Source organism: Odontesthes bonariensis, chromosome 18 (genome assembly GCF_027942865.1).
Source record: "Odontesthes bonariensis isolate fOdoBon6 chromosome 18, fOdoBon6.hap1, whole genome shotgun sequence".
NCBI lineage: Eukaryota > Metazoa > Chordata > Actinopteri > Atheriniformes > Atherinopsidae > Odontesthes > Odontesthes bonariensis.
The window spans coordinates 19,821,072-19,844,895 of record NC_134523.1 but is presented as its reverse complement, the minus strand read 5'-3'; the positions used below and the strand labels follow the sequence as shown (position 1 = coordinate 19,844,895).

General features: G+C 40.0%; 1 protein-coding gene across 6 annotated transcripts in view; it reads right to left on the bottom strand.

Moving 5' to 3' along the window:
- Nucleotides 1-23,824, bottom strand: part of LOC142367250 (semaphorin-6C-like) — a 191,438-nt gene that overhangs the window by 127,748 nt on the left and 39,866 nt on the right. For 5 of the 6 annotated variants that reach the window (XM_075449229.1, XM_075449228.1, XM_075449233.1 and 2 more), the window contains one exon: nt 312-335. The exons of the other annotated variant lie outside the window; for it this stretch is intronic. The gene's annotated coding sequence lies outside the window, so the exon portion shown is untranslated. The remainder of the gene's footprint in view (nt 1-311; nt 336-23,824) is intronic. 6 annotated transcript variants of the gene reach the window in all.

The window sequence follows — 23,824 nt, the reverse complement described above, 5'->3', positions numbered from 1 at the left end:
GTGAAACAAATGATTCATTTCCATGTGCAACAACCAGACAGATGTCTTGTCGCAGTGAAACTACAAAGAAAAAAACAATGTGAACTCCAGGTATTAAACCCATCTTTGGTCTATCTGTAGAATAGACGGCAAGCACTATTCAGATGCTGTGAAAAACTACAAAAGAGGCCGATTACAAACAGCTTGCATCTCAAAGAAAAAAAGAATGTCAAATGAGCAGCATGAAGGGTTCCTCTGAGCACCGATGTCGTGCAGATTAAATACAGCCCAGTGCAAGCAGACAAAGAAAATGGGTTTTCAGTGACACGTACCTGTTAAAGAGAGACAGCCGAGATCTGGACATGCACATGGAAAAAAAGAAAAGAAAAAAAAACAAAGATATTAGTCTCCAATAAACCACATACGTTTAAATTCAACAAACAGAAAAAATGGGGGGGGGGGGGAAAACACAGCTCACCGATCAAATTTTTGGGAGAGAAATGTTTATTTCGATACCGTCAGTAACTGTTTAACAGCGCACAGATGTAATAGAAATGCTCAGAAAAGAAAAGAAGCATCAAAACACATTAAGAACAGGGAAGGTGCTGCAGATGTACGTTTAAAATTAACCAAATCGAACAGACAAAAGACCAACAATGGCTACCAAACTCCAGACAAACATAGCTTCACCCTGCTTCTCTACTTTTATCTCCTTTTTTTAATATATAGATTTATTGTATGATATGAATTCATATTTCTTTTGTTTGAAATCACCCAAGGAAGTTGAAAATGTTAGAACAAAACATCTTATCTTATAAGATCATACACATTTGACAGAGGAAGAAAAATAAAACGTTTACATACTTGACATTACAAAAACAAATATCATTCATCTCGTCTCTCAGCGCAAACTTTACATTCCTGAACCATTTGTAGTGACAAACCAAGAATCAAGAAGCTCCTCTTTTTTCAACCATCCATCTTATTTGGTGGGTAAAATAAGCAGCACAACCTCATGAGACTACGAGTGTGGCTACAGACTCTAGTTCATTTTCAAAATCAGGCCAAAGATGACAGATTGGGCAGTAAATGTCAAAACCAGTGGGACAAGCTATTAGGTAGCAGTTTATACCCTAAACCCTGAGCAGGAACACTGCCGGCCTCGGAAGGAAGCAGCTATTTATGAAGAAACAGGTCAACAAACGTCTCAATGGACTGGACTAAAAAGCTACAGTCCAAAACTGTCAGAATACGTTTAAGCAAGCAAAGACACAACACCATGAGATTAGCCAACAGCTGGAGCTGTGAACAGCTCCAACAGCTAGAACCTTTCAAGAAACACACCATCTTAAAACACACACACACACACACACACACACACACACACACAAGGTTTTTAAATGTATGCAGTTGGCGTTTCTGTCAGCAGTCAAAGCTGAATGTCTCTCTGACAGCTGCAACACTGAAACACTCAGATATACTAGTCATCGCTGACTCGGAAAAGAAAAGTGTTCAAGTGCTTAGGGCTAAAAGCTGTAAACGTCAAAGATGAGCTACATCTCCCAGAATTCAGGCCTATTTTAGGCTTTTAGTGCGTTTCTGTGATGTTAAATCGCTCGTTTCCATTTAGTCAGTTCCATCAGAGCTGATGAAATGGCAAATGTGACAGTTTAACTTATGACGGTTAACTAATGCTCTACCCGATGCAGCCACACATCCTTGCAGGAAAGTTAAGTACCCGGTTCAATCTGAATCACCAGCTCATTATGTGGATAACTGACTTTTTAACCAACAGGCCACAGAGGGTGTTTGTAAATGGCTCCTACTCCAACATCCTCCACACCTCCACTGGCTCCGCGCAGGGCTGTGTCCTGTCGCCCCGGCTTTACATCCTCTACACCGATGACTGTAGGTCCACCCAACCAAATTGTCACCTGGTTAAATTTGCGGACGACACAGTCCTGCTGTCTCTGCTCTCTACCTCAAGTCTTCACCACAGCTCTGTTCTTCAGGACTTCATCTCCTGGTGTGAGGGAGCCTGTCTCCAGCTGAACTCAGCAAAAACTAAAGAGGTGATTATGACGTTTTCAAGCAAGCATAGACAACTGGCAGAGGCTATCACTACCACCATCCGGGGTGAGCCTGTGGAGTACAGTTTGACAGCCTTCTGAGGTTTTCTGCTAATACGGACGAGATCCTGAAAAAGTGTCACCAAAGACAATATCTGCTGAGGAAGCTGAGATCATTCGGAGTGAACAAAGCAATCCTCCTGACTTTCTATCGCTCCTTCATTGAGAGCGTCCTATCTTTTTCATTCATTTCCTGGTTCTATTCCATCAGCCTGCAAGATCGGACGCGACTACTCAGCATCACCAGAGTTTGCTCAAAAATCATTGGACACCCTGTTCGAGCACTGTCTGTCCTCTGTGACCAACAAAGCACAGAGCACTTTGACTGTGTCAGCCACTGTGTCAGGGGGTACTGACCAGAGTACTGACTGTAGCACTTTAGTTTTTTATGTTGTTTGTTTTTTTTTAATGATGCTGCTTCTTATGCCTTTTAAATTGCCCCTCGGGGACAAATAAAGTGTTATCAAATCAAAGAACCTCCAAAAGAAAAAGGCAGAGAGAAAAAGAAACATGTCAGACCAATTTCCCTTTAGTTTTACTCTTTCATATGAATATCTGACTATTGACACTGCAGTAGGATGAAATGGTAGATTTATACTGGGGACCCACTTATATCCATTATAAACCCATTATTTTACCATATCAAATGGTAAACTGCCCAGATGAGAACAGATATTAGTTGAAACCCTAACTCAATGAACATAGTCTGATGTTACAATCTGGACAGCTGACCCTAACACACATCTCAGCAAAAGTCTACGTCGACTTTATTCACCAAGCGGATTTAAAACATGTTTTATAAGTTGCCTCAAAATCAAACGAATTAGGAGCAACAACGTTAACCGTAAACCAATTATGATCGGCCCTAATTTTAACCCGACCTCATCCAGGATCCAATAAATTACAGTTAGCCTTGTAGAACCGTAGGCCGTGAAAAGTGCGTGATTATGCAAAAGCAAACAAACAAACAAAAAGGAGGATTTAGTTACAAAAACAACTGAAAACACAGGATGTTAATCAGGCCGACACGCCTACTCCCAGTGCACCACAACATGATGAGGCCCTGTGACACACATGTGCATCGGCGGCTCAAACAGCCGGTTTATCAGCACTTCACTGAACCTGCACTTGTTTGGACGCTGTAATCAAGCCTCGTTTATAACCCCAGCAAGATCCTCTCTGTTCCCCCCTCTTTTCGCTGGATCGGCTCCCAACTGCAGCAGAGCTATTCAGATGCTAAATTACAGAAAAACAACAGCCCTGATAAGACTAACAACCATTACTGCAGCTCTGTCTGTAATGATGATTTGACTGAGGAGCCATTATGTTAATGATCCGTCTGCAGAGGGAAGTCGAAGCTCATGATCGATGGGATGGTAAGAAGGGAAGAAATGGAGAGAAGAGAGGGGGTGAAGTTAAATCTGTTTTATGATGGGATATCATGGTGCTGTGTTTGTGGACACTAAACTGGTTTGAAAGGCTGTGTTTTCCTTCTTACATGTGCAGCTTTGATTAATTCATTTAACAGTCATTTACTATGACTAACCATTTGGTTTAAATATAATTTCTAATATTGTGGCGATGGATCTCAAGTTGGATCAATATCAGACCCTTCCGAACAAATTGGAAAAGGACTAAAAATGTCAGTGTAAAAAACTGCCTCACAGATAATAATAGATTATCTAAAAGGCAGTGCTTAATTTTCCTTTTAAATGGAAAGATTTCAGTCTGAGTTCTTGTATTGGCTTGTTGTTATATCTGGCGCACCAGCGTAAAAGCACTGACAGATCATTGAGTGTTTCAGATTGTCCACCAAAAAAAAAAAAAAAAGTGGCATCTCTCCGTTTTGGCCAGTTTCTGAAGATCTGCTGGATGGTTGCTTTCTGTCTTACTCTTTTATCCTAGAAGAAAACTCTTCATCTAAAGTATCTCCATGTCAATACGGGCCGACTGGAGGCATCGCTCCACTGAGGGTGAACGGGGGGGGGGGCTGGCAGTCAAACTCAGTCAGCTTTTACAGCCATTTTTTCCCATTTTCTGCTCCATCACAGCCAACAAAAAAACCTCAGCGACAGAACGAGCTCCGACTCATATAGCTCCGCTTCTCTCACTTTGTCCTCGTCACCTGAGCAGGAGGATTTTCAGCTCTCATTTCCTCTGATCAGATGTTCGCCTGATTTACTTCAAACCAACTACATCTATTTTGCACTTTTGATTTGAGTTTCAGTCGAGCACTAGCAGCAGATTCACACCCTGAATAATGAACATTGGAGGTGACTAAGAGTCACACAGAGGCAGAAGCAGTTATCTTGAAGCATGAGTTCCCTTGAGCTTTTAATGAATCATCTCAAAAGGTTGTTTACCGTCTGAGTGAAAGTAAACAGAAATTAGCATCTTTCCAGGGACACTTGCCAACTGACCTGACGTAGTTAATCACTGACGTATTCATCTGCAAGCAAATGTGTTTACAGGCAGAGGCTGACTCTCAATGAACTAGTTCAATGCAATACTGAATTCCTCCACATACCATTAGAAGCTAGTCACCGGTCATCTCAGTTTGATGGTCTTATCTATTGGATCCAGGCACCGCACACAGGCGATAAGCTACATCAAATGAAAGACAGGATTTTGAGATTGGACACAGAAAGACTATAAGACACCCTGAAAGGCAACACATCTCAGGAAACAAGGAGCACTTCTACGCTCACTCCTCTGCTGCTGATAGATACCGATATTTGCTCAAAGTGGTTCCAGTGTTTGTTCAGGTCCTTAGTTTAGGAACCAGCCTAAAACTGGTTTGGTTTTCTACAGCCAAAGAGCTATCATAGAGCCACACCGTTATTTCACTTTATCTGCTCTCCTATACACGTCTGAACCTCCCATTTATCTGCACAGATCAGAATATTCATCTGTTTTTTGGCTGAACACCAACGCCTAAGCATCAGCGGTCAAGTTTCTAAATGCTGTTTTAAACAAGCTTTCATTGTATGCAAACGCTCTTTGTGATGCTGAACAGTGTTTTCAAATGCTCCGGTCACACATGCCATCTCTAGACACTAACTGGTTATTTTAAACAACCGACAATGTTTGGAAATGCAGTTGCAAATGTGGGTAATTTAAACACCCAAAAATCATATAAATCTAGTTGAAAATAGTAATTGTGAATGCCGCTCGTCACATTTGGAGGCAAAGAGCTTGTGTACTTCCATTTTAATGTTTTTCTTTTGATAATCTTTTAAGATCTAAGATGTAGGAAACCCAATTTCATTCTATTATTTTTTTTTGTCTTCTGAAGAACACAGATTTTGTCTAGCGAGCATTCAAGTAACCTTGTTTTGTTTGTGTAGACGTATTAGGAAAAAGTCTCACTGCAGCCATGCAACTAATCAATATTTGGAGTTCATTAAGCTCACAGTTGTGAACAAGGACCTCCATTAGTTGCATCAAGTAGTTTGTGAAGAATCCCCTTTATTCAGCTTCGAGATCAGTCCATGATCAGCATTACGGATCCTCTGCTGCTCAGCTCAGTCTCAGATTGGAGCTGCAGGTTGTTGACAATAATTAGGCCTCATTAAAGTTAATGTAGATCCAGAGGAACTGTACTATAAATCTGGCTTCTTTCAAGCTGATGTCAGATCTGAAGTGAATCACTTACTTAGACTTACAAATACCAAAAGGTTAACTTAATGTTACTTGAGAAAAGGACTGATATTTAAGACACAAAGCTTGCACTCGTCTTCACCCAACGTTGAATGATCTGCATTATGGGGACTCACTACTTTCTTTCCATAATGGAGTCCCCACAAAGAGAGCATTAGAAGTAACCACACAAACACATCTGCCATGGCTCTGCATCCGTGAAATTATGAAACCACTATTAACTGCTGTCTTGACTATAAACATCAGCTCGTCTCATTTTTGCTGCCTCATTTCGGATAAACAGACACATCAAACAGACAATTAACACTAATGGAGCCTGAGAGAGACAGGAATGAGGGGATGCAAACTAAAAATATAACAGGTTATAAACAATGACAGGTATAAAATGGAGGGAGGAGAAGAGGGAAAACAGAAGGAGGAAAAGGAGGAGATGGTGACATCTCGGAGAATAATGTTTCAAATGAATAAAGAGTTATACTGAAATAAAGAAAAAGATAATGAACATCTCTCTGGCTTAGATCAATCCAAGCACCCAATAAGAGATAATAAATGATAAATGTTTGAGGTCAGAAGACTTTGATCGCAATTTCTTCCCATGATGAAGATTAATCGTTATCCTTCCAGGTTTTAATCATTTGTTGGACAGTTCTCAACCCAATTTTACAAGTTTCAATAACCTCTCATGGTTGGTTTGTGTGCTTGATGTAGATCAATAATTTGACTTGGTGAAAATGAGTAACATCTTTTTCATGACCAAATGATGCATCTTCTGACATGTTTTTTTAAGGAAGAAAAAGCTACTACATCAACTAGGGTTAAATAACGTGTTGCCAGATGAAACATCTCAACTTTTCCAGAGGGATGCTCAAACCTGTTTGTTTACTTAAATCGACTGTAGGTGTTCTTATCTTTAAAATCTCATTAGGACCGGCTTGGACTGGTAATCCTTACGGGGACCAAAGGCAGGTCCTAAAGAGGCAGAACATCATTTCTCAGCTCATACTTTCGGTTAGGACTGAGGTGTGAGGTAATGTTAGGTTAAGGTTGGGGTAAGACAGCATTGGTTGAGTAAGAGTTTGGGGTCAGGGGTACACAATGAGCAGGAGTCAATGCAATATCCTAATAAAAGCAGCTTTAAAAGCTTCAGTGTTTGTGTGTATCCGGCCAAACTGATGCGCACCACAGCTGTCAAATATAATAACCACCAATGACATCTACTCACCATCCCTCATGGCTGCATGAACTGAATACTCGGTAAGTGAAGGCCAGAAAGTTAACACAAACACACCCCATTCATCTGTCCAATGTCAGCATCTAACAGGTGTGTGTCCACACACCCATACACCTAAATCTAATCAGTTTATGGTTGCTGCCGGCCAACATTTTTCCACTTAGAAAAGCATTTATTTAAGAGCAGTCAGTTCCTGCAGTCATTTATTTAACTCGGAAAACTCAAGAATCTTTTATCTGATTTATGAAACAAACCTCTTACTAACAGCTTCAGGGGAGACTTGCTAAATTTAATATAAGCTTCTCTCTCCTCTTCTTTTTTTTCCCTGTGATTAACACCTTGTAGAATCTGAGCGTATTTTTTTTAGGATCCACATATATTAATCTTAATATATATGTAAAGAGTTTGCCTTTTCTTCGGAATTAATGTTGAATAACATCATCAGCAAACCCTCCCCAAAAGCTGGACCATTTTTTACCGTTCCCATCAACTTTCTGTGTGCAACTTTTGTTGCCCTTCTGTCAAGTCGGTAGGTGCATGAAGAGGATTAAAAAAAAAAAAGGCAGAATAACTGGTGTACATCTCGTTGCCTCTTTTCAGAAGCAGAAGAAAGGAATAAACACTTAACATGGTGCCATTTTTAACGCCACACAACACAGGAAGCTCTGCAGTGTTGTTGCGATCAAATGGCAGCAGCGCAGTGACAGCAGCTTCTTCATGCTGTCACTCTCTGCTTTCTCTTCAATGTTTCACTTTGCTGTAAATGTCAGAATGATTTTCCATCCGAGGTGACGTGCAGTGGCCCAGCTGGGTCACAAAAAAAAAAAACTCACAGCTGAACTTTAAGGTCCAAGTGGGGCAGCCTGCAGAGGTGGCTTTTCATATTTTAGAATTAAATGCCTTTAAACAGAAAACCAAGAGCACACCGGCTGTTTTATGAGACTCGAGGTGCAACAACTCCAAACAGGCGCTCTAACAGTAGAGCTTGACATTTCACAGATAAAGGTATGACTGCTAGGAGAAATTCTGTTCAGTGAAACAAAAGTCAATTCATCTCTTTCATCAGTCTCCAGAAATTGAACATAAAGTTTTAATCTCCTGCTGAACGAGTCCTGCCAAAGCAGGGAATTAAAATGTGAAAGAAGCTGAAACTGCATGTAATCTAGGTTTATGGAAACATGCGTACCTGGCAGGAAGTGTGTATAAATTATTGATTTGAGGCTTGCCGGTGATTCACTATGAATAATACAATAATAGAAAGTGTCACAGTATTAGCTCTGTTGGCCTGGCCCCATCACAGCTAGCTGCCCCAAGCCAAACATGAAAGGCTGCTTAATGCTAGCAGCCAAAGCTGGGAAAAGCTGTATAAATGGAGCGAGTGCATCAAATTATCTTTGTGTTGTTTTAGCTGCATTTCAGACATTACCTTGAGTTTTAAATAAATCAGTTCCAAGTGTGAGCGAGGCCAACAGGTGCAAAAACAAAAACTGATACTGTGTAGCTGTTCACATATGCAAATGTGCATTTTTATTCATTGGAATTTGGGCGTCATTTTTATCTGATGGCTGTGGATCTGACATATTTGTGTATTTGAACTATTTTTGTATTTTAAATCTAAAGTTCTGTGTTTGGTTGTTTTAATAGTGTGTTTTTGAGCCGACCGGGGGCAAATGCCGCATTTTGAACCGAGATGATTAACTGCTAGAAACAAAGAAAAACAAATAAGCAGAGACAGGAGAGAAAGGAGTCACAGGTAAAGAATGAATTAATCTACTGACAACAGATGGGAAGGAAAATGCTATCATAATAAACATGTAGAATGCAATACACTCACAGCCACACATTCAAACACACACAATAACACATCATCGGCATGAAGATCTTTAACATAAGTAAAAAAGCCCAAAGCTCTAATTTGTGCACGTGACATAAGCGATTCTACAGAGTACAGGAAACCAGCACACCAGTCATTGCATCCTGAAGTACAAAGCAAATGCTTCATGAATTCAAATTCACATTCAAAATCAATACCCCATAATAAAGAGAACCCCGTACAAGATAAACAACACCCATTTCCAGCCATGCTGAGGTGGAAAGCCGTTACAATTCACTTTTCATCCAAACAAGGCTTCCTTCGAGCTGAAGAGATAAATGTATTCATAACTAATGAGACAAGTGAGCTGGGACCATCTACGAAGCACAGCTTAAGACGCGTGCGCCATCTTTCATGGCAACAGTTCATCATTTTTTTCAGATTTATGTTATTTGTACTAAAAAGATCTTTGCAATAACATGCAGCAATTAATCTTGAGAGTAAAAATATCTGTGTGAGCAAGAAATCCCAGAGAAGTAAAAGGTTTCTATACTTAAAGTTTAGTGGAAATTTAACTTAAAGTGGTGCTAAACCTCAATCAGCAAAGAGACACCGACATGGCTTAAAGACAACTCAGTGACTCAGCATAAACAGACAGAAAAACACAGTCATGTGACCTACACCACGTAGCAACCACCTGGCAACAGCAACCAGCCAGAATCACCTGGCAACCAGAGACAACAAGTGTGGAGGAACAGAAGAAGTTAAAAGAAACAAAGACAGAGTGAGGGAGTGAAGTAAGTGAGGGGGATGAAGGGAGAGAAAGATGAAGAGGGAAAGAAAAAAAAGAGGCAAAAAAAATAAAATAAAATAAAATAGAGAAAAAGGAGAATAAGGGAGGAGGATAAAAAAAGATAATTGAAGAGGGGGAGTGGGGAAAAGAGCAAAATGTGAGAAAGAAGAGATGATATGGGGGTCAGAGGAGGAAAATATGAATTCTGTGTACGAGTCAGTCCAAATCACCTGATAGGAAATAAAAGGAAATTCTTAAGCAATATGAGGTAAAGAGTGATGAAAGAGAAAAAATAGCAGGTAGAGGGAAGTTATTTAGAAAAAGTGATTGAAGACCAAAGTGGAAGTCAGGGAAGAAAAAAAAGTGACCAAAAAAAAGATAGAAAAAGGAAAAGCAAGTTGGGGGAGGTGCACTGAATCAAGAGAGGCAGAGAGGAAAAGGGAGAATGCAAGGGTCAGAGGAAGCAAAGAAAAGGAATGAGCAAAGAAAGAAGAAGAAAAGATGTGAAAGAGTGGAAAGAAAAGTGTGACGGAAAGGAGGAAAAAAGAAATGGAATAAGAGGGAAAGCAGGATGACAAATGAAAAAGAAAAAATGAAAAGATGGAAAGAAATTAAACTTTAATTTACAAGAAGTATGTGTAGCTGAGGAGAAATGTCACTTCAGAAACTAAATGTTATCTTGGCATCGGTTTTATTTTCTCCTCCGTTGTAAATCAACCACCTTAATACTGACAGGTTTTATGTATGGTGAGAAATGTTGGTACATCAAGTTTACGCTCATGTAACTTGGAACATGCTAAAAGAAGAAGAAGTTGTTGATCATCAAACAACAAACCGCCCTCTCTGGGTCAGTGTTGGTGCAGACTTCAGCCCCCTTCATCGTTTCTCAGCGAGTCTCAGAGCTCTGAACAGTCCTTAAAAAGCTCTGGCAAAATAAAAAGCTCCGCTCTGAGTGCGTGTTTGTGTTGTTCTTACAGGAAGCAGTGAGATAAGCTGACATTCAAGAATGCTGTCACTCGTTTTTCTTCACAGGCTCGATAAACTTTGTCCCGCGTCCTCCAGTTTCCCAGCATTCCTCAGTGATGAACACTGCACTTTCACACAGACATTAAACCCTGTTAGTATTAGCCGCTCCATCCACGCAGCACAAACACAGTTTGGACTTGCGTGGTACCGTTTCCAGTAGCTCAACAGTGTTTTCATACAAATGTGAGCAGCACTCACTTTCATCCATGTGTTCATTTTGCAGCTAGTGTTGATTGACTTTAGAGTTTTCCTCTTTTATAACCACATTGTAGTGAAAGCAGTACAACAACTCTCCAAGAACATTAGCTTCTCTCCCCACTAGAGTCTCATTTCCTGTCTGGGAAGAACATTAATGTATCAATATCTGTTAAGTGAATATCTAGAGGACAATTTATAGCATCCTTAATGCTGGAGCTGACTCTTCTTCTGACAGCATTTTTAAAGATAGCTAACTGAAAACAGCGTTAATGTTACATATACTTCATTGATATGGTCCAATTTGCATACCTCCTTCTAAAGGTCAGCTGTGTCTACAGGTTTTGTCTCAGCTGTTGTGCCAATGATTCCTTTCCAGTTTTTTATGGGGTCATCCCAGGAGTTTAGTTCATATTCGTGGATTCTAATAGCTGTTACTGAATACAAAGAGCCCCTTTATCAAATAAAGAGAAACAGGTGACACACAGTGGGTCTACATGATGAGATTAATCAGATTATAGCTATAGTTGGATGATGCTCCTTATTTGGGCAAGGGCAATTATCCAAGTATACAGGGAGGTGAATAAATGGAATCATTGGCACAAAGCATCTCATACCCCGGTACTATAGGTGGCGCTGTACCCATTTCAACTATTGCTAATAGAGCCACTTCCGGTTGACCTCTACACAACCAACGACAACAACAAACTCAGGCTGTGTTCGAAACCGCATACTACATACTCATCGATCAGACAGTATGCAGAGCGTTTACCCACAATGCATTTCGCTCCTACCCGATCCAAAATCAGCTGGCCTGAAGCCGATTTCGCTTAAGCTCTAAACTCTGTAAACTTTAGCGACATTTGAAATATTTTCAGGTGAGAAAGTAGTCATTTAGATCCACAACGTGTTGAAAACCTGCCAAAATACCGGCCATTTACAATTTTGTTCCCACGAATTCGGCGCTACTAAAGCTAGCCGCAGTGAGCAACGCACTTCCGGTTATTTTCACAGTAATAAAATACTGTTTGCCTTTTATCATAGGGAAAGCCATTATGATACAATTGGTGCTTTTGTTTTGAAAACAGGAAGTGAACCTGCCCTAGTTGTAGCTAGCTTGAAACTGCCGTTTTGACAGGAAATGACGATCGGCTAGGTCAAGTTACGTTGCATCTTGGGTAGTTTGAGTATGAGTAGTAACCTCATGATGCATGCCCAACATTTTGGCAAATCTAGTATGCATTCGGGAAAAAAGTCAGTATGAGTAGTAGGAGTAGTAAGAGATGTATGCGGTTTCGAACACAGCCTCAGGCATTTGAGAAAGATGGCGAACGAAGAGCACGACCGGGGGAAAAATCTCGACCATGCGCAGAACGATGCAAAGTCCAATTCACAACGTGCGTCACCGTCTAGAGGCACGTTTAGTGCGACTATCAACCGAGTTATCTCTGGGTCTTTATCCGACTGCGAGTAACCCGATCTGGGTCCAATTTTTAGTCAAACTAAAGGCTGAGTTATACCTCTTAACTGCCCTTGCGCTAGCGTCTTGCGCTTGAGTTAATGTCTCGAGATGTTTCCGCTTCATTTTGCTTTGTCGGCGGTTGCGTGTGCTGCATGGCGATTCACCGCCAGGACAGTAGGTGGAGCAGCGGGTTTTTTCAATGACAAGCCTACTACGATGAAAGGAAATTCACTGCCAGGACCTCTTCGGCAAGTCTCTCTTCGAGTGGATTCATGCTTCTTCTTCTTCTTCTTCTTCTTCTTCTTCTTCGCTTTCTACCTTGGCGTTTGAAAACAGCGGTCTTTTATGAGGGGATGAAACACGCCGCCGGATGTGATGTAGATAGTGGCTTGCGCTCGCGTCTTGCGTGAAGTTTAGAAAATTGAGGAGACACACGCAAGCACGCAAGGGGGGGCTTGCGTTGCGTCTTGCGTCACCGACCATAAATCAGGCTTTAGGTGTATACATGAAGTTAATAACTCGTTCTTATTGTAATTTAGCCATTAATCCGATTTTTTACAGTGCCATGAAACCCCACTGACAGATAAATCTGTGGCGAGAAGTAGAGCTTAAACGAACAAGTTTAAATAAACACGCAACATTTCAAATGCTTTAGCATGCCCTCTGCTGGATTATAAAGCAAGCTACCTCTAATGATCATCTAGATTTGTATGAAGCACTTAGAGATGATCATTTTTCTTTTTTACTCAAAGGGATTTTGAGTAAAAAAAAAAAAGCAAAAGGTGGAAACTAACAGGTCATTAGCTATCGTGGGTGATTCAACAGAAGCTGCATGTTACTGTTACTGGTCTTCTAGCAGAAAGGTTCTGGTCCTGACACTTGTTCGGTAATGTGTAATAAAGGGGCTTTCATGCAAACTGACTCATACTCAAGCTTCGGGTGTGGGTAAAAATCTAGAAAACAAAATGACAGAATTCGAAAATAAATCATTCCACCAACATCCAGAAACATGTGCATATGTGCAATGCCACACGTGCAACACCGGCTGAACCAGAGGTAAACCCCACAAAGCCTCCATGGAAACGCACCATTTCAACTGCATCCCAACCACACTTTAAACAAATCCCAACATATAAAAGAACAACAGCAAAGCTTAACAAAAGATAGAAGCAGATAAATTGATAATCTAAAGTGGCACAAGTCAACACATTGGAGCCGTTTATATCATAAACATGAACGACTACAGTAATAAAAAAAAAATAAAAACAATATGCCTTCCTTATTGTTGCCACCTTTGGCATACGTCTCCGTTTCACAGAAAAACGATACCCTCATTTCGATTTTCATTCCATCATTGTGATTGTAATCTAGGTGCTTTCAGGTAACAAAGGAGGAGAAAATGATGTTGTCACAAAATCCCATTAGGTAAATCTAAGTTCAATAACAATTTTCTCAAGTGTTAATCAATCCAAAACAACAACAGAAACGGATCACTGTGAAGAGGTAGAGAAAGGGAGCTTGCATTCATGGCCAAAGACTAAGATAAAAGAACCAATGTTACTTAAACTATTGTGAAAATTGTGGTTGCTGCTAAAGCAACCTCTATAACTCAGTCAGATGTTATAAGAAATCAAAGTTGGCAGCTTATCTGTCCAGAATAAGAAAGGCAAGATCTAAATGTGATGCATCACAAAGCTATCCATTTCTGAAAGGCTCACTTTTATCACATCATACACTTTATTGCCTTTACTGTCAGACTCTTAATTGTAAATACATCTTCATTTTTGTTTTTCTGTTACTTTGCTATGTAAGCAGTTAGCGCCATTGGTGAAAAAGCTGCTTTTCTGGCACCATTTCCAGCGAATGAATCCATTTTTCCAGCCATATGGCGAAACAAGTCCTCAGAGGTCCTGGTAAGACCAATAGCAACATGCACATGTATTTAGGTTTAAAAAAAGAAAAGAAAATTTATTTAAAAAAAAACAAAAAAAAAAAAACATGTTGCTTAAAGTCTCCAATCATGGGCAAAAATGTTTTTACAGCCTGAAAACAGCCAAGTCTTCTAACAACACTTATTACCATATGTTGCAAGATTTCCGTCTTCCCCCACTTTAACAACACTGTGTCACCATTTTTTTTACAACTTATAGCAAATATTCACATGAGTCCAAAAGAGTCACAGGAGCCGCTCATTTTTGCTGCGCAGACAGTTAAAGCGTGTGTTTAAATAAGATGTCACCAATTGTGCATCAGATCAAAAGAATCATTTAGTAGAAACACAGTTGAATCTTAAGTTTGCTTAAACTTACCAGAATAGAGCCACTTTTGCATTTGTAGAGTTGTATCCTTTCTGTATATACTTCACAGCAGCAATATGTTGATTTCTTTGTGTCATTTAGTTCAATTTGATGACCAAAAAAAAATTTTAAAAAATAAAAATTTATTAGGGCTGGGCAACAATTACATTTTTTTTATCGAATTAATCACATGATTTCCCTGATTAATCACGATTAATCGCATTTGTACGCAAAATCCAATAATGAATTCAAAAGTAGTGTATAGCTTTTAGCATTTAGTTTTATTTTAAATGTGCTGCCATATGAATGAAAGTGCCATAACATTTGTTGTGCAAACACACTTTTAACATCAGCATCTTTCTGTAGTTTTTATGTAGAAGCCTCGCTCCACTATCTGTTTCCTTGAATGACTTGCTGATATCAGTTGTGTGTTTTGCCTTTAAGTGATATTTTAGACTGGAAGTACTACGGTGAGAAGACAATTCAACTCGGCAGTGTTTACAGAAAACTTTGGTTCTGTCGACTCTGCCGTCTGGAAGAATTTTAAAATGAAAATGGCCGAGTAAAAGTTCCGTACCCTTCTCCATGTTTGGTGGATCCGCCGATTACTTTCTTTTCCGGTTCCGCAGCAGACAGCAACAGACTTTTTACAAAATAAAAGCCTGTGAGCAACAGACTTTTACAATAATAAAATAAATAATAAAAACCTGCGTTAATGCGCAATAAAATATTTATCGGCGTTAAATAATTAACGCGATAATAACGAGCCAACTCGCCCAGCCCTATTTTTTATTCAAAATGTTACTTGTAATATTCAAATTTTAACTATCTCGAGTGTAAAACCTTGCAAGAATTCAGGATAAAAATGTCACTAATTAAACCAACTGAGCTGAAACAAAAGTGTAATTTAACAGCTGTGGTTAATTTGGTAAGATGCTTTTTACTTTTCATACCATTATTATTTTTTTTTTTATATAAAGACAAATAGTCTTACAATTGATTAAAAAAGTCCATACTGCTTATAACACTATATCTTGCCTTATATGGCTTATAACGGCACTCCCGTCTCATTATTTATTTTGTTTCTTTGATGCAGATCACCATCCCTTAGCACTACCCCCAAACCCTCCCTAGGCTTCATGTTGAGCACCGTTTCTGTGTACCACATTCCAGCTGACTAATAATCGCTCCACAAGCTCCTTCTGAAGTAGAGACGAAGGAAAAGTACCCCTGAGGCAAAATCCCAGATGGCTTTTGCTATTGATTTTTCCCTAAATGTAGCTGCTGTCAATCGTTAGCCAACCGCCAAACACACATGTGAGCATTAGGAATATCTGCCTTTTTATTCTTCATAAAGCCCTGCCTGCTCGCCTTTGAGCCTTTCCATGATAAATATTAGGAATTAGGCAGGAAAAGCTAGAAATCTGCTCAGAAACCTTCCAGGGAGGACAGACTGAGAGCACGACTGATGCTAAAGGATAAACTTTCTGACAGAGTTGGTATGAACTGCACATAACAAAATAAATCACTTGACTTTTAATGAGACTTTGTTGCCGGAGGTGAAAACGCATCGACTGAAGGGAGGGATTGATGGACGGGGTCATTGTTTTCCAGGAAGACCCCCAGAAAACAAAGAGGGTGAAGAAGGAAAGAGGGGAAAATGGAGGGAAGGGGGGAGGAAGAGGAAGCCTGAGGGTCCACTTAAGCTAATTAATGGATCATCATGCACATATATAGTGAGCGTGCACGTTGTGTTTTAAGGGGGCTTAAGTCTTCATCCATTAGACAAATGAGAGGGCAGGAGGGAAGCTTCAAGTGGAAGACTAATGGGCAGCAATACACACACACACCAATAGCTACAAAGTGTAATCAGTCTTTTGGACTAATCAGGATTTTTTTAATGAACATGCAATCTCTCACTCTGAGGCTACAGAACACCCTGATTGAATTAGAGCAGCGCTCAAACCAAAGCCAGAGGGACACAGGGTGGTGGTGGAGAGAAAGCAAAGAGGGGTGATTTTGAGAAAAGAGCGAGGAAAAGCTGAACAAACAGCTGAGCAGGTAGTTCTCCTGGCGATTCAGTTTCTGAGTGAAAGTGAGCCGAGAGCCTTCGTCAGTCCCCGACGTAACACCTCGTTGCTCGTATTTATAAATCTGTTTCAACCCTAAACTGCCTAATGCATCTACTCATACCTGCAGGTATTGAACTGTGCAAAAAATGTCTTCATTCACTGCCAGGAAACGGGAAGAAGGAGTAGCAATCTACTGAAGCATGCGCAAATGGAAATATGGTGCATAAGGCAATACCAAAAAATAAAAAAGGAGTACAAATCTGAGAGGCTTAAAAGTCAATATTAGGGAATGACCATCTTTATTCTTCAACACAGCCTGAACCCTCTTAGACAAGCTTTCCTTATAATTTGTTTCTATAAGAGGTCTTCAGGCTTCTTGAAGGACATCCCAAAGTTCTTCTTTGGATGTCGGCTGCCTTTTGTTCCGTTCTCCGTCTAGCTGAACCCACACTGCTTCAGTAATGTTGAGGTCCGGGCTCTGGGGAGGATTTATCCCTCCATAAGACCTGTTGCCACTGATTTTCAGTCCACTTCTTGGGTCATTTTCCAAAGAAATGGGAACAATGATGTATCTTTGTGACAGGTCGCTGGTAACAAAGTGCCTAAAAATACATTTTAAAATTGGTTCTCTGTCAAGTTGTCTGGTATGTATAGGCACAACAGTGGCTCGTGCCTGGAGTTGGGTGCTTTTTTCTATGCCTTAATGATTTATAGGTCAGGGTTAAGAGGCTTATACAAAAAAACAAAAAAACAAAAAAAAAAAAAAAAAGCATTTCTCTGAAAATGGTCACATTCAATGGCTGGACTAAAAATGGGCAAAAAAAAAAGCAGCCAATGTCCAAAGAAAGATTTTGAAAGACCTTCAGAAAGCCTGGAGAGCTATTGTTCAAGACCGCTTTAAAAGATTATACAAGAGTCTGGCTGCGTGCAGGCAAAATATAAAAAAAAAAACAGGGGTGGCTTAGCACTTTTGCATAGTACAATATAAGGCGTCCCATTATATTTAATATTTTCATCGTATCCTAAATGGACAAAACCTTTCAAAAAACTGTTTTTGTTTTGTAATGGAGTGACGTTTAGTATAAAGATTTAAAGAGTATTTTTCAAAAGCATCATGAACTCTGTGCCATTTCGATAAAACCTTAGAAAAACTAAGCTTTTTGATTTGTACATTATAAATGTTTGTGCAAAATGTAATGAAATCCAATCCATGAGAAATAAAATCACAAAATGATACTCTCAAAGTGTAACAAATTGGAACTCCAATGTCATATGTATCTGTGACAACTGTATTGGATATCAAGTTGTTGCAGGGGGTTGGATTCACAGCCCTTTTTGTTGTAATTTTTATTCCCAACACACGCTTTTCATGGTATGTGTTCCGTCAAGCTATTTCTGGTGCTTTGGCTCTTAATCACTTCTTGTATCATTCCAAGTTGAAGAGCACGTCTGGCTGCTGATCCCCGCTCTGCAGGCAGTCTGTAAGCCTCTCTATGATATGTTTTTGGAAATGATAATCAGATTCATTCTGGTAGATTAGAGCTCCTCATGGCTTCACAAAGTCCCCCCCCCCCAACATGGACAGTCGACTGCCTCTCCTATCACTCAAGGGACCCAGAAACAGACTCAACACATTATCTTTCTTCATTATTTCCACTTTCAGACTCGGGCGATGGGCTCAGTATGAGATTAAACAGCAGCAGATTGAGCTCACAGCAGATCTTCGGGTTAATTTCCATCCGATTTAAATATTCACCCCCTATTTGAGGAATCTGGGCCTGACCGATATCCGAATCAGATCTGAAATAGCTCCTCTAAGTCTCCTCTAAAAGCTCACTGCTGCTGGAGCGATGGAGGATTTCAACTATACCCACAATCCACTGCTCTAAAAATGTGGAAGGCCAAGATTGTCAGTCTTCCTGGCAGAGGCAAGTTTTAAATCTCAAAACACAATCCTAAAATGTGTAAACTGTAATCCTGTTTCATGTATCTTACCAGTGCTCCAAGACAACACAATTATTTATAAATCAAACTAAAAAATAAATAAATAAATGAATTCGACAATTTTACCAATATTTGTGCCTGCAAATGTAAGCTAAGAGCTCAATGGGGCCATCAATGTTTCTTCAACGTTCGAAAAAAAAAAAAACATAATCTTAAAATCAATTTGAATGTGGGGAAACTTTAACCATAACTCTTTGGAAGTATTTTGGATTTTACACCATAAATGGCAATAACGAACAATGTCCATTTGTTCAATTTGTACAAAACAGCTTTCTTACTCTGTAATAAAAACAAATCTGCAGACTCGCCTGCTGGCTTGCCACCCGCCCACGTGAGGCAGCGGATGCACCATATACATGCGGGTCAACTCCAGCCCAGTCAGCCACACGAGGTCACTTGTCAGAAGCTAGTAAAAATGCCAAGGCCAACAAGATAGCAAGATTTTCATGCAAATGTATGCAGCCAGTCAATGTTATTCAGGAGAGGAGTTTCAGGAAATCGTGATGGATTTGGAGCCAATGTCCAGTGTCGTGAGTAGCTGAAAGCAACATGCACGGTGGCACACTGGATGAAATGTAATAGCTCCCATAGTTGTCACCAAGACTATGCGAGTTGGCAGTAGTCTTTTACTGTGTTTCTATGTCATGTTGCACACGATTTTATTCGACTATTATTACTGGATGTTCCTCAAAAAAAAAAAAGAGACCATAACTTCCCCTCGTGGCTGTTGTGGTTATGGACACTTTGACATGTGAACTGAGGAAGATCAAAACCAGTAACCTTCTGATTTCAGAATGACCACTTCACCTCCTGTCATCCTGTTAGCAATTAAACAAACCAGCAGGAAGAAACACTTAAATCCAGGCAACACACACAGCAGTGTTTGGAGGCCTTAATTGAGCCTCTTATGTCACTGCTAAACAAAATAGGAACACTCAAATATATTGGACCCTCCACAATTCAGAGCCATTGAAATTCACCTTGAAATAATGATCTTTTCTTTTTTTTTCTCCCCTTACTTTCCCTTATGTAGCATGTCTAACATTGAGTCTGGAGTTTCTCCTTAGCTCTAGTTTTCTGGGTCAGACAGGAAACACTGGCTCTCTAAAATTTGGGACAGTTAAAAAAAAAAAAAGAATAGAAAAGGAAAGGAAAGGAAAGGAAAGGAAATTAATAATCAACTCAATGTGGGCCACCTCCAAGAACAAATGACCGATAGGACGTAGGAGGTCTAGAATTTCCTGAATACTCGATCTGCTCAGAGAAGCAGCAGAAGCGTGATGGAAGGTTTTTATATTCGAGCTGCTCAGAAAACCAGGTCAAAGACTGAGACAGATAGCTTTCAGGGTGAAAAAAAGGCCAACCTGGGACAAAACCCAGGCAGGATAAGACGGAGTGTGAGCACAGACACGCCCGAAACAGCACACTCAAACAAACAAAGAGATCCTTCTCCTAGACTATGAAACATTAAACTTGCTGCGTATCAACAAGTCAATGCTTTCGTCCATTTCTCATTTTCGTTTGTACCATCAGAGTTGTCCGAGTAACCCTGGAGGTTATCGAGCCGTTGGTCAGTGTGTTGTCCAATTACAATCATACACCAAAGACAAAAAAAAGCATCAATAAGATATTGGTGACATTTGCAGAAATGTTTCTTCCAACTGTTCCTATATGTGCACTTTTCAACAGTAAACTGCAGCATGAGATCACAAGAACTGATGAAAAACTACAGATACATGATGCTACTTGCCTTTTTTTATTTTTAATGAAGATGTATGTAATATTTAGTGTTTGTACTGATTATCTGGGACCAATGAGAGAATCCAAACAGTGTCGGAACTGTGTTGAAAGTGTTTTTTGTTTTTTTTCCATTAATAATATAATTTACATAAAAATCATCTTTGGTATTAATTATAGTATCAGAATAGCAGAGAAAACCAGACAGTCCAGCTCTGCTTCCTTGTTTTGTAAAATTAACAGTTACCAACGTCCTTGGGGCAACTAAACTCTGTGTTTGGGCTAATGAAAATCCTCAAACAGTAACAAATAGGGTTCATTGATTCATTTTTCCATATCTAAAACCGTGCATTACCGTTAGCGGTCCGTCTACCAATCGCAGACCACATTCACACCTTGTTGACCAATCGGACTCTTGTTCTAATGTGGTGGGATTTACAATCTCAAACACAGAGCTCAAGCGTCTGGCTGAATTTTTGGTTGAAGATGGTCTTCTAATCATGTAAGTTTGACCCCGTTAGTGGGAAAGAAGAAAATATAACTTGACGGAAACAAACAAAAAAGTCGCACAAGTGAAACAGCAAAAGAAATTCCAACAGGATCGTTGAGAAAAATGTCCCTGGGTCTGGCACAAACAGGAAAACCTGTCTATTCCTTATTAGGAGTACCAGAGGAAAGCAGACAGGAAAGTTTGAGTAAACTTCAGGTACCAACTTATTTTGGGTCTCAACAATTTAATGATGATTAAGTATGTTAGTGTCAAAAAAGGTGAGAAAATTACTAGAAATTTGACAGTGGTTGGCTAAGGCCCTGCCGTAACCTCGTTTTCCATTTTGAATGGGTAAGTTTGGCTGCGAGCGGAGGAATTTATAGTTTTTTTTTTTGTTTTGTTTTTTTTAAATAAACCTCAAATAAAATCAGGAAACCACAGAAATGAGTGCTGTTTTGGGTATTATAGAACTAAAAGTTCATTTCTGTGGATCAGGCGGATTATTTTTGCTTTCTGAGCTTTTATTTTGTTTCCTTGACGAGTCCATTCTTCAACAAAGTCATACATGCTTGGTGCTCAGCTTCTGCCCAAAGGATTAAAATGCTCAGATAAATGAAGGTCTGACGTATGAGCAGGGACACAAGATTAATATTTAAAACTGCAGTCAGTTTAACAGAGAGGACTCCGAGCTCATCTCGAGCTGCATCCCCCAGAGTCACGAGGTTCTTGGTACCAGTTTCAACTCATGCAGCTCATTATTTTCACAGTAACTTCATCTGTTCAGCACAAACTGCCAGGAAACTCCAGGTCACTCTCTGTCTTGGACAGCATGTACATAAAGATGGCAAAAATACCTTCACATGCCAACAGACATTCGTTACTAGTGTGTGGTTGCAGAGGGAATACGGGTGGGGAGCACTAATGCATGTAAAACACACACAGAGTCATATATCAGAGGTGTGGGGAGGGTTCAGGGAGTATTAGAGCATTTTCCAGAAGAGGGGATAAAGACAGGAGGAAAACAGGGAGGAGGAGGTTGAATCTTATCGTATTTAATCCAAAGGCAGACATGTAGCCCCACCCTTACCCCACCAACTGCTGGAGGACACACACACAGACAGACACACACACACACAGGGTAATTAACCATGTACAGTTTCAGAAAAGAGGCCATGTTCACTCAAACAAGAGTTTATTTTATGCCTGTAAGGTCCGAGATGAGAAACCAAATGTTGTCCAACAGTTGCCGTCTCTTGATCTAAGCGAGACGGAGACTCCACGAGACCAACTTAATAACATCAAATAGCATCAGTGATGTCAAGTCGACAGTTTTGGACAAATCATTTCAGATTTCTTTTTTTTCTTTCTTTTTTACATTTTTGTAAATAAAATGACTGACCTCGACAAAACTGCGTTGAAGGTTAGACCACCGCAAGCAAAAAGGATGAAAGAATAATAAATGTCAGGTTGATGAAGAGCACAGACACAGAAAATGGAAACATTTGGCGTTTACTGTAATGCTTTCCATAATGATGCAGATATCCTATTTCAACAATTGAAAAGATGAAGAACAGGACAGCACATCGAACAGATAACAACCTTTTCATCAGTATTTTGTAAGATTTCAACATTAAGGTTCGTCTTTATTGACAGCAGAAACCAGACACCAGAGCAGTTTTCTGTTATTCCCATGGGCTGAGTTTCAGCTAAGGTCTGCATACGTGCAACATAACCATTAAATCAACCTGGAGGGAAATGTATTAAACAGAGAACTCAAATTAGAATTTTCTTATCAATTAATGTAATATTTTCAATTTAAAAGCCAGCACACAAAGAGCATTAAATCTGCAAATGTGAAAAGTTAGAACTATCAAATTTGGTTAAAAGAAATAAGCTGTTTCATTTCCAATCAATCAAATAAACGAGGTGCTGACATTTGAAGTTAATGATATGGCAGATATTTTGAGGCCCGCGTTAGTTCGTTCTGATAAATAAACTACTTGTTTTACAAGTAAACGGAATTAAAAATGGCAAAAAAAAAAAACTGTGCGACCACATAACAGGACATTCCCCGGCCACCACAGCCTGCCTGCAGTGTCATAGAGAACTGAGGTATTGGACACTGAGCCCAGTCATCTGAATCAGCTCTTGATTTCATGTTGAGGTGAAGAGAAGATGTGCTCCACAGACCTTTGTGTTTAAAGGGGTATTTTCCATAATGCTGTGCTCTCCATCCAACCCTGTGATTTGTGTCTCTCTGTGTTTACAAGGCGAACACAGAGAGCTGAATCTCGCATGAATTTCACTTTGAGATCCTGCTCACCGGTTGTTGTATTTGACCACTACTGTAAGAGACCTTCTGTTGTGTCTGTGGGGTGTTCCGCTGCCCTGTGGGGCGCCTCAGGCCTTCAACAAGACAGAGATCAGATAATCCCCCCTGGCCTTAATCCCTGACCGAAGAGAGAAGCAGGGGGGGAGGGACCCTCTTATCCGTCACATGTTTGGGGTAAAATAAATCTGCTTCACGGGTTCGCAATAAGAGGTAGTTACCAACACTGAGCATGCTCTCTTTTCAGATACTGAGCATTTGGATTTCTTTCATTTCTGAAACAAGATTACACAATTGAAACAAGTTACACAATTGCTGCGTTCAAGTGCGGCTTTCGAACTATAATAAGAAGGGGCAATGTCGGCGACCATCAAACGCACTCAAAAATGGCAGCATGAAGGCAGCCCAGTCTCACGAGAAAAAAGTGTAATAAGTACATTTTTCACGTCTAAAATAGAGTATTGCCACAAAGTCACAGAAATTGTGAGACGGTAACGTTTTAGCTTGTTTTGTATAGCACAGCGTTCAAGCTACAGACTACAATCTGTAACAATGCATTCATCAATATTTAGGCCTGACCCCGTATCCCTGCATTTCTTTATCCCCA